Source organism: Cyprinodon tularosa, unplaced genomic scaffold (assembly GCF_016077235.1).
Source record: "Cyprinodon tularosa strain WSP-4 unplaced genomic scaffold, ASM1607723v1 ctg134, whole genome shotgun sequence".
Classification (NCBI taxonomy): domain Eukaryota; kingdom Metazoa; phylum Chordata; class Actinopteri; order Cyprinodontiformes; family Cyprinodontidae; genus Cyprinodon; species Cyprinodon tularosa.
This window is the reverse complement of record NW_024038158.1, coordinates 803,250-815,346: the sequence shown is the minus strand read 5'-3', so window position 1 is coordinate 815,346 and position 12,097 is coordinate 803,250. Positions and strand designations below refer to the sequence as shown.

At 38.8% G+C, this 12,097-nt stretch overlaps 1 protein-coding gene across 1 annotated transcript in view; it reads left to right on the top strand.

Moving 5' to 3' along the window:
- Nucleotides 1-12,097, top strand: part of pdia5 (protein disulfide isomerase family A, member 5) — a 111,272-nt gene that overhangs the window by 4,550 nt on the left and 94,625 nt on the right. The gene's annotated exons all lie outside the window — the stretch shown is intronic.

Genomic DNA, 12,097 nt, shown 5'->3' with positions numbered 1-12,097 from the left:
TACCTTTTGCTGTTGTCTTTTTTAGTAATATCCATTGATCAAGCCCTTTCTAGCATTCTACAGTACACAATAAGTAATAAAAGTTTGTGCTCATATGTATTGGGTCTATATTGGTATTGGTCAATTCTCAAAGTTGCAATATTGGTATCGTATCGGGACACCCCCTCTAAAAACACTAGGGCTGTCAAACCATAAAAAATTTTAATCTAATTAATGACAATGTTTCTTGAGTTAATTTCGATTATTTCCATTTTCTGTGAAATTTCTGTTCTGTTTTCAAAACAGAAAGATAAATGACAAGAAGTGGATATTTATATTAGTGTTTATTAATGACAAATCCCAAAAGCTAATTCCCAAGAAATTTTGTCAACCTAGCCATTGGTCTTTTTTTTTTTTTTTTTTTAGCAAAAACAGGATAGGTGGATGGAACGTTTTTCGTTTTAAACAAACAAGGCATTACACCCAGATAATTCTTGTTACTCACGGAGGTCCAATGGCTTCCTGTCAAAGCAACATATTCTAATGAAGCATCTTTCGTTTTTTTTAGCCTCATAATGTTTGTCGATTTCTGCCATCACTGCCTCTCGAAGGTGTGTGGCTTGCAGAGTGTGTCTAAAGTCTCCACTTTGAAAACTTCTGCGAGGTCCGTGTCTTCAACAATGTTAAGTGGTCTACAGTCCTTGGCTGTCCATCTGGCAATTTTTCTTGTCAGCTTCTCAGACGTACTTCATTTACTTAATGCCCTGAACTTGATGAGGAAGGTCTGATGCATGCCAGGCCTAACACCTGAAGTTGAAGCCCCAACGAATGAATGCTTGGCGTTAAGATGATATTTAAGGCTTGAGCTGAAACGAAAAGTCCTTCTTGTAGAATCACAAAATGTTTGTTTACCATTCCATCTTTTATTGATTTTTTAAATTTATTTATATTTTATATATTTTTAAATTATATTAGGGCTGGACGATATAGAAAAAAAGCTTATCGATAAAAAAAATGCATATTGATCGATATCGATAATTATTGAAAAGATTTGAAACCATATTTTATGTGCAGCTCTGCCTGGACATTTTATAATATTTCTAAATGATTTAATTTTAATAAAAAACACAAACACAGACTTTGAATTAAATCTTTATTTAACCAACTTTTTTAACCATAACAGAATTGTTTTAAAGAAAAATAACTTAAGAGACCTGGGTTATGGTATTAAATACTGACAAAGAATAAACTAAAATGACCAGAAAAGTGACCAAAATGAATATAACAAATAAATCCGGCACCCCCATTCTTCTAAGCTGAACCTGGTTCAGCTTAGTTTCCTGCTTTAACCTGAGTTATTACTTTGAAGTTGCTGGCGCCTCAGCATTTTTCTCTCAATTGTTAGAACTATGTGGGACACTGCCCAGAACTGAAAATATATATATATTTTCCCGAAGATTCCTCGGGTGTGAGCGACTGAGATGATAAAAAAAAATCTTGTGTTAACGCGTTAATTTTTAAGTCCTAGAAAAAAAGAACATAAAATTACTCTGTGACAATAATGTTCTCATATCCTGCATGAAAAGCAGAGTTCTTAAAGCATACTCATTGCTTTCACAATTATATTCCTTTTATTTCTGGTCAGCGAGGCTTTTCTTGCCACTTCCAGTTCTCTTGAAACAAGTCTCCCATCAATCCATCATTAGCAAGGCCGATCTGAAGAGACTAACAACCAGCATGGTCTAACATGCATGGTTTTATATAATGGCTGTCTATTTGTTATCCCTTAGATGGCCACCAAAATGCAAAAAGGGAATTCAATTCAGTTTATTTATATAGCACTAATTCACAACACATGTCATCTCAAGGCACTTTGCAGTTCAACCAGATCATATAGTCAAATCGATTCAAAGTTTTCTATCTGAGGAAAACCAGTTGATTGCATTGACTCATTGGCTCGAAGGCAATCCTTCACACTAAGCATACTTGTAGCGACAGTGGAGAGGAAAAACTCCCTTTTAACAGGAAGAAACCTCCAGCAGAACCAGGCTCAGTGTGAGCGGCCATCTGCAAAGTTCTGACTGCGATTCCAAGAGACAGAAGCAGAGACTCAGCCAGGCAGACGAACTCCCAGCCAGCTCCCATGTCAGTGGATGAAGAGACCACGTCCAGCCAGTCACAGTCAGAAACAGGACGGAAAACAAGGCCAATCTTCAACATCTATAAACAAAGGTGTTGATGGAAGCAGCACAGCTGATTTTTCTCTCCAGGATGGCGTCACAGCCAAACAGGACCAGATGAGGCAAAGCTACTATGAGGAAATAGCAGAGAGAACATAACGTTAGAAATTGAACTAACAGATTCAGCAGAGTAGGAGAATAGAGAGAGGATGAAGCAGAATGATAAAATGGGGGTCCCTATGTCCTCCAGAAGTCTCCAGAAGCAGCATAACTATAGAGATAGCTCAGGATAACCTGAGCCACCCTAACTATAAGCTTTATCAAAAAGCAAAGTTTTAAGCCTAGCCTTAAAAGTAGACAGGGTGTCTGCATCATGGACTAAAACTGGTAGTTGGTTCCACAGGAGAGGAGCCTGATAACTAAAAGATCTGCCTCCCATTCTACTTTTAGAAATTCTAGGAACCACTAGTAGATTGAGAGCGAAGTGCTCTGTTAGAAACGTAAGGAACAATCAGATCTCTGATATAAGATGGAGCTTGGCCATTTAAGGCTTTATATGTGAGAAGGAGGATTTTAAATTCTATTCTGGATTTAACAGGAAGCCAATGAAGAGAAGCCAGGATAGGAGAGATATAATCTCTCTTTTTAATTTTCATCAGAACTCTGGCTGCAGCATTTTGGATCAGCTGAAGGCTTTTAACTACAGTTTGTGGACTTCCTGATAGTAAAGAATTACAATAGTCCAGCCTTGAAGTAACAAATGCATGGACTAGTTTCTCAGCATCAACCATGGACAGGATATTTCTAATTTTTGCAATATTGCGCAGATGAAAGAAGGAAATTCTAGAAACCTCTTTGATATGGGATTTAAATGACAGGTCCTGATCAAAAACAACACCAAGATTTTTTTAATCCCATGCTGTCTAATAATTCTACCGATTGGGAGCATATATATATATATATATATATATATATATATATATATATATAGTAAAGAGAATCGGTACTCCACAGGTAACCCTTGAGCATGAGGAAGATTTTTCATTAAGATGAACAAACTGAAATCGATCAGATGGATAAGATTTAAACCAGTCTAGTTCTGTTTCTTTAATTTCTACAAAATATTTAAGTCTTTCTAAAGGAATATTATGATCAACTGTATCAAATGCAGCAATGAGATCTAACAGGACAAGTACAGATACAAGTCCATTATCTGAGGGCATGAGAATATCATTAGCAACTTTCACCAGAACTGTTTCAGTGCTATGATGAGCTCTACAGCCAGACTGAAAGACACTAAAGACACTGACACTGGTAGGGATAATGGGAAAGTTTAGTGGGAGTAGTTTTCAATCGAACGTAAAAACTACCTTTTTGTTGGCGGGATAAGGTCAGAGATCGCCTTCAAATGCATGTTAAGTTTCTGTCATTAACTCACTGCTCAGTGTATATGATAAAAAAAGAGACATTTACCTAAAGACTTCCATAGATGCTTGAATAAATGATTGATTTTTAAGCTGCTTTTCACAGACCTTCACAAAATGCCCTTTAAGGTAAAACTGTGAGCTTCATAAAAATTACAAGGCATATAAATATGCCCATAAAACCAAGTACGTGTTATATCAAAAACGAATAAGCTGCCGAAATTAATAGAAATAGAAATGTTCTAATGCATGCATAAAACATGTGGTAAATGCCGGAATTGATTAATCTGAACTGTTCTTAAAAGATCCCCTAAATCAAACCAACATAGCTGGAGGAATGTTGTTGCACAGCCTGGAGGCACTGCTTGTTCCTGCTAGTTAGCGCTTCTTTGGGAGGAATATTTAAGAAGTTCTGATTTTTTAAAACGGATAATGGGACATGGGGTGTTGAGTAAGAAAGTTATGAAGGTTAACTGGTACCAGACCTTTTATTATTATTTTTTTTTTTAGTAAGACAGCTTCCTAGTTGGAATTAATTCTAATCTGCTGATGCACTGTCTTATATACAGACCGTTTTAATCATGGGATCCGATCAACACCAAGTTGCAGAGCTAGACGGAGGAATAATCTAATATTTAAAATGAACATTTATTGGACTCCTGGAAACGTATTTTCAGCAGATTTAAAAGCGTACTCACTGATATTGCGAGAAACGATAAAGGAATTTCCATGTTTTCAATCTCAATGTGGCTGTGAATTACACCACCAGTCTGTAGGCAGTGAATAATAATTGTTGGGATTCCCCCAGAGAGCCCTGCTACATGTTATTGTTTTACATCCTCACAGTTCAATCAGTCACAGACCGAAATGGGCCTATTTCACTTCATTTGGTTGGACCTGTCAGAACCAATCAAGGATGTTCCCTTTGTCTTAAAAAATCCTTCTCTTTCAGCCTTTAAGCCATTAGAAAAAGTCCTGTTGTTCGACCCTTTGCTAATTTATGGGCAAAGTAAGACATCGTATCATTGACTAGAACATATTAATTTATTTTTTTTGTTTTAGTTCTTTGAAGTATAGAGTTATAGGATGGGAGTGCATGTTAACTGTTGGGCTGCTGATCGTGGAAAATTCGTGCATCATTACAGTTGGTTGAAAAGCATTACAAATAGTATCATTGTAATATATATGTAGGTAATTAGGGCTAAAACAATTAATCGACTTAATTGTGATTAATTGATTTTTGAAATTCATTATCAACTCATTTAGTAATCGATTAATCCTTTACTGGAATATAGAGACACTAAAACATATCTTAATGTGACAGAGAAACACACTTGAAACAGATATTATACCAAAATTGTAAAAAAAAAAAAAAAAAAAAAAAAAAAAAAAAAGTAGATAAACATTTTGGATTTAAGATAAAAATAAAAATAAAAACTTTTAAAACTTCATTGTGCTCTATTCAGAACTCCTCAAGTGGAAAAGTTTTAGTTTCACCTGTTTTAAGTTCTTTAAAAACCTTGAACTATATGATTATTAATCGAAAAAATAATCAACAGATTAATTGATTAGTAAAATGATTGTTACTTGCAGCCCTACTGGTCTACCTACTGGTACCTACTGATACTGCCTTCAAGTTGCCTTTTAAATAATATTATAAACCATATGTTCATGTTAGAATAAAGCGATATACACCAGCATTTTTTCTGATGCTGTTTACTGGATCCTTGTTGAGCCTAAAAATAATGTTTGCACCACACTGCATGGACCCATGTTGAAAACCCAGAAATGTATTAAGACACAGGGTGCCATAATTTAATCAGAAAGCCTGTGTATGCAACAAAATTCAGCTTACGGGCTCAGAAATTCACTGTCATAGTTTGTGTCTGGGCTCCTTTAAAATACTCTTCATGTAAGGAAAACAACACAATCATATTTTCAATAATAAAATAAAAAAATCTGACTGATATTTATGTGCCGTATTGATATTTCCTTAATGCATGTTAACCAGTTTTTTAAAATGTCATGTAGAAATCGAGGAAAAGACAGAGGGAGGAGAAAACAGAAGTTTTTCTTTGGCCAAACATTCCTATGCAGTAAACCAGGCTTTAAACTATTAGTAATTGAAAGAAGGTTTAATTAGGTTTGATTAATTAAAAAGGCCCTGAAATAAATTCTGACTATAAAGCAGATCTACTTTTGTAGCAGATCCATTTGAGAATGGAATAGTTAATTTGGCTCAAAAAGGATATTTTAGCAAAGAATGATTTGAGAGGAGAATCAGATTTTTTTTGTCAAATGACGTTTATCATTTTGTCTCATCGGGTATGATTGCAAGCCAGTTTTTAAGCAGATTACAGTGCATTGAAAAATATTACGGTATTATTATTATTATTTTTTCCCCCACTAAGGTTTCACTCCATGACAAAAAGAACAAGTCAAAATATTTGTGAGAACGATGCAGAAAATTTTCAAAATAATCCATTATTTAGAACAAACCGCAATGGTTAAATTAGCTGCGTTAGGGTTTAGTTTTAAAGCTTTTTCTCCGGGCTGTTTTGTATTCCCATATGTCCTATTGTGGGTAACAATGTGAAAAATTGCTTTCACGGTCGTACCAAATTGTGCTGCTCTCCTTATCTCTTCAGCATTGATCTGCTTCACGGCAATCAATCTCTACACCTGCAGCTTTGTGTTAAGCATTGTGGGGATGATGAGGAAAGATACTGTAAGCAAAGAACGTCCAAAACAACACTATTGAGACACCTCTCACAGGTTGAGGGTTTTCTGTATCAGTCTCCCGCTAGTTGAGATGGAAGGACACAGACCAGGAAAGCCAAATGTTGTTGACTCCATGACGACCTAAAAATCAGATAAATACATGATGTACTCCATCAATAGACACCAACTTAGTTTCAGCTTTATTTTCTTAATCTTAAGCAGCAACACTAATAGGATATATGTGTTTTTATGATTATTTTTATTATCTAATCTTGATGGAAATCTGAGGGTGAAATAGAAAAAAAAAGCTTTTATAAGGGATACAGTTTTTGTATCGACTGAAATAGATCTCAGCTGAAGGTAATGCTAAACCAGACGATGAATCAGCTTTTTCCTGCTCTAAAATGTCATCATGATGATTCTTTGTATAAATGATGGGCTTATTATGTGAAGAAATTAAGCTTCTTTTAAGATGTTTGCTGTTTAACAGCCCGATAGTTCTGAGGTCTTTAAATAATTAACAATTGGAATAGTTATTTCAAAGTCTGTTTTTTTTTTTTTTTTGGTAAAGATTTCTTTACAATGAAAGTCTGAAAATTTGTGACAGGTATTTTACTGCAGCTGGGTGATAACTCCCACGGCTTGGACTCTGGGTCCCTGAGCAAGACCCTTAACCCCACGCTGCTCCCCTGGCGCCGCATAATGGCAGCCCACTGCTCCCAGATTGACCTCCTTGGCCAAATTAGTTGGATGGATCTGAGCCACATTTTGGCCACCTAATTCTTTGCCACACCTACAGTACTGTGCTGTCCACTACTCCTTAGAACTAAGGAAGATTTTAGGGTGAGAAGAGAAATGTCTTCTAGAAAACTTCATGTCCAATTGCCTAGATTGAACTTATCAACCTTGTCCATTTGGTTGTCTTTCCCAGTGGACATGCTCCACCCCTAGCGCCTACAGTATGACCCATGTATGGAAGCCTTCAGCCACGCATACACTGCGATTTTTTTTTTTCAATCGTCACATGCAGCTACCGCTCACACTCTACGACGAAAGCACAAAGTTTTCATCATACAGTGTGAGTTCCCAGCTCACGATGTTTGTTCTCACACTGTGTGACGCGACGCTTTGATGCGATCTACCTGCTCACACTGTACGTCTAAAAACAACGTCAGACTCCGCTCCGCAGTGGCCTTAAAAAGAAAAGGCGACGACGTATTTGGACAAAGACATGGCTGAGCAATCGTTGCTACTACGGTCTGTCAATGTTACAGAAAGAACTCCGTTTCACTCACACCCCTGCCATGCTTCTGTGTTTTCATCTGAGAGGAAGAAGAAGAATTCTTGTTTGCGCTCTGAGCAATTTGCCCACGGCAGCCGACTGAATTTCAAACATGTTTGATTTTCTCCCGACCTTACGATTCCTGATCAGGAGGTTGTTGTGAGTGACTGATCACCCCTCGTTACCCCCTGAATACTGGACGACGCACAAGCAGGCTGAGAGTTGGCCCGATTGAAAAATTCTCTCTCGACTGGAAAGTCGGCTCGAAAAGGGCAAAAAATTGTACAGTGTATGCCCGGCTTTAGTCCTCGAAACGGTAGCCTGACGTAGTCCGACTCAATTCTAGTCAAAATATGAGTCTGATACTGCTCCATAGAGCTGTGATTATGGCCTGTTGAAAATGGATTTGAACTTGCTGGACTGAGTAATTTATTTTGCTTGGACTTACTTATCTATTAACAGAGGCCTCATGAGAAATTGATGTCCTTGTAATTAAAGACATTAAAGGTTCAAAAATGATTTCTGTCTTTAATTTGTATTGACAGCAGGTGCGAATCATGGCAGCGGCACCTGCCACGGCACCAGAGGAGGTGCCAGACGGCTTGCCACTAATTCTTATGACCTGCCTTGGCACAGAAGCTATGGCAGTTGCGGTAATTTCCATGACCTGAGCGGGTGCCAGACAGCCTGGCACTGATTTCCATGTCCTGCCATGTTACCTGAACAGATGCCAGAAAGCCTGCCACTGATTTCCCTGTCCTGCCACGTTACCTGAACGAATGCCAGAAAGCCTGGCACTGATTTCCATGTCCTGCCACGTTACTTGAACGGATGCCAGACAGCCTGGCACTGATTTCCCTGTCCTGCCATGTTACCGGAACGGATGCCAAAAAGCCTGGCACTGATTTCCATGTCCTGCCACGTTATTGAACGGATGCCAGAAAGCCTGCAACTGATTTCCATGTCCTGCCACGTTACCTGAACGAATGCCAGACAGCCTGCCACTGATTTCCCTGTCCTGCCACGTTACCTGAACGGGTGCCAGACAGCCTGCAACTGATTTCCATGTCCTGCCACGTTACCTGAACGGGTGCCAGACAGCCTGCCAATGATTTCCATGTCCTGCCACGTTACTGGAACGGGTGCCAGACAGCCTGCCACTGATTTCCCTGTCCTGCCACGTTACCTGAACGGGTGCCAGACAGCCTGCAACTGATTTCCCTGTCCTGCCACGTTACCTGAACGGGTGCCAGACAGCCTGCCACTGATTTCCATGTCCTGCCACGTTACCGGAACGGGTGCAAGACAGCCTGCCACTGATTTCCATGTCTTGCCACGTTACCTGAACGGGTGCCAGACAGCCTGCCAATGATTTCCATGTCCTGCCACGTTACAGGAACGGGTGCCAGACAGCCTGCCACTGATTTCCCTGTCCTGCCAGGTTAGCGGAACGGGTGCCAGACAGCCTGGCACTGATTTCCATGTCCTGCCACGTTAACGGAACGGGTGCCAGACAGCCTGGCACTGATTTCCATGTCCTGCCACGTTAACGGAACGGGTGCCAGACAGCCTGCCAATGATTTCCATGTCCTGCCACGTTACCGGAATGGGTGCCAGACAGCCTTACAGTGATTTTCATGTTCTGCCATAGCACCTGAATGGGTGCCTGACAACCTGCCACCGATTTCCATGACACTTTGGCATCTGGCAGTGGCACTTCCAGTGGCAGCTAGATCTAATAGTGGCAATACCATAAAAATGATCAAAGACACTAAGGTTTCATGATATTTACACACATTTGTAACTCAGATTGTAGCATAATTGGACAGGTTTTCTTAAAACTATTTTTAAAAGACTGAATTGAGCTGAGTCAGGGGGCAAAGCTCTCAATTTACCGATAAATCTACGTTCCCACACGTACGGTCATGAGCTCTGGGTAATAACTAAAAGATAAAGTCGTGAATGAGTTTCCTTCGCAGGGTGGCTAGCCACACCCTTCAAGATTGGATTAGGACTTTAGTTACCCGGGAGGAGCTTGGAGTAGAGTCGTTGCTCCTCCACGTCCATAGGAGCAAGCTGAGGTGGCTCGGGCATCTATTCTCCTCCTCAGCCACCCTGTCCAGTATAAAGCAGCAGCAGCGGAAGATGGATGGATGTATTGAATAACTTATTTTTTCTGCTTCTCACATTGGAAAATGTATTATGCTTATTTTAATGCTGTCTGTAACATTAATTTATTTTGTTATATTAATAAACTCTAGCTAACTATAAAACTCTTGCAACATTTAGTGCAGCATCTTTCTTATGGAACCAAAGGATGTCTGGTTATAAAGATTTAAAATCTGCCATTTCTGCAGAAATAAGTAGTTAAGAAAAACCTTTTAAGTATTTATTGTTTCATAAAAGAAAGAATTCATACTATGAGTGTCTCATCAAGTATAATGCATTGTGTTCTTATCTGCAATCATTTTGCTTTCAATATCTTTCAAACAGATTAATGGTTTAGACAGCATTTTTTTCTTTTCTTATATTTGGCACCAAATTGTTTGCATAAATGTTATGCCCCTTTTAATTTTTTTATACATTGAAAATATTTGGTTGACTGTGGCTGCTATTAATTGACATCTTTTTTTTATATTATAGGTGTTTATTTTGTATTTATTTTTGAATTAAGTATTGCTAAAAGAAGCATTTGTGTTGAAATTTCAGAAAAAATGTATTTTCTCCAACAGTAAAATTAAGTCAAAATGAAGCTTATTTCTTTTGGGATATGGATAAGTTGCACAATGATCTTTTATTGTTTTCTTTTTATTTACCTTATCCTTTTAGCTCCTTCTGCCCTTGACTAATAATTATAGACTGCTCTCCTGTGAAAATATGACCCTAGCCAGCCACTAACGAGACTGCTCTCTTTCCTAAGTGTTCCTCCTGGGTCCCATTCCAACCTGAAACGTCTTATGTTTACTTTTTTGGCATATCTACTCGATCAATTTCATACAGATGACAAACACACCGCAGCTAAATGCATATTAGACTTAGTAAGACTAATGGTGTGCCGTCCGTGGTGCCATATGGCTGGATGCAGTGCAGTCGCTTTGCCACTGAAGCAAGCTGGTTTCAAGGGTCATTTTTTATCAGTATGAACTGTCTGGTTCCTACAACCCAGTGTCTGATATAAGTATCCACTTGAACTTTCATTGCTGTTTACCAGATTAAGATTCTGTGTTGCAAAATAACAAACAGTGATGCATATTATTGAAGTCTGAACTCCGGAAAGTTTGCTGCGTATTTGTGTTCAGGCCCCTTTTACTTTGACATCCATTGATAAAACCCAGCGCAACTAGTTTGCATCAGAATTATCTTTATTTAAAAAAATATTGAACCCCTGGAGTTACAACAATGGCGAGTGAAATGGGTCCACGAAGACCCAGGAACACAGCACATGAGTCAGAAGTATGTTGAAAAGAAATCTTTAAGCTAGATGGCAATTGCTTTAAATATTTCATGGAGCTCAATTCATCACCTCTAAAAAGATGATGCATGACACCTGCAAACTTTCTTAAACATGGCTATTCACCTTTTATAGCTAAGGGAAACATACTCCAGGACATTACAACCTTTTTATCTTTTTAAGCTTTTTTATACTACGGTATATACACTCTTTATATAGTCTGACATATTTTTTTAATCTTTAATGGCATCTTGCTTTAACTCTTTGTACTCTATATAAACTACTGGAACCAGAATTTCCCTGAAGGAGTAATACCAAGGCATAAATAAAGTTAGACTAAAGGCTGATTTATACTTCGAAACCAGGTCCTCTGCTTGTGTCTCACAGTGAACAAAAAGACGTCCCCGCCCCCTCCGCAGACACTCTGCTGACCGCAGACAGTGCTGTAGACAGGAGGCCGGGTTGTTTTGTTTTTATGACCGCAATTTTGGAAAAAAACTCGTGAAGTTTGACCAGCTAGAAGAGTGACTTGCGGGAGAATGCTGGGACCCTTTTTCCACCTGGATCCCCTCTTTTTTTCGCCCTCATGTCCCTCCGTTGTCGGACAAACTCGCCCCCACTTCCTCACCGCCTCGGCCGTATCTAGACCCACAGCGTATAGCGCAGATCATGCTCAAAATTGAGCATAAATCTAAGAATTCTGCATCAAGCTCACTGCGACACACTGCTACAGGTGTATAACCAGCCCTTAAGTCTACCTTAAACTCACCACTAAGGAATGAGATCAGCAGCTCTGCAGGAAAATGGATAACTTCTGGTTATGCACTCTGTAAATCTGGTCTTTATGAAAAGTTTGAAAGTTGGACAAAAGCTGTTTTGAAAACTCAGCAACTTTGGCTATAAGGTCTTTTGATATGAAATATGAACTTTTTGGTAGACATGAAAAATGCTGTGGATGCAGAAAACAAAATGCTTATCGGCTTACAACCACCATCACTAGCATGAACCATGGTAGTGGCCGCATCATGCTAAGGAATATTTATACTAATCAGGATCAGGG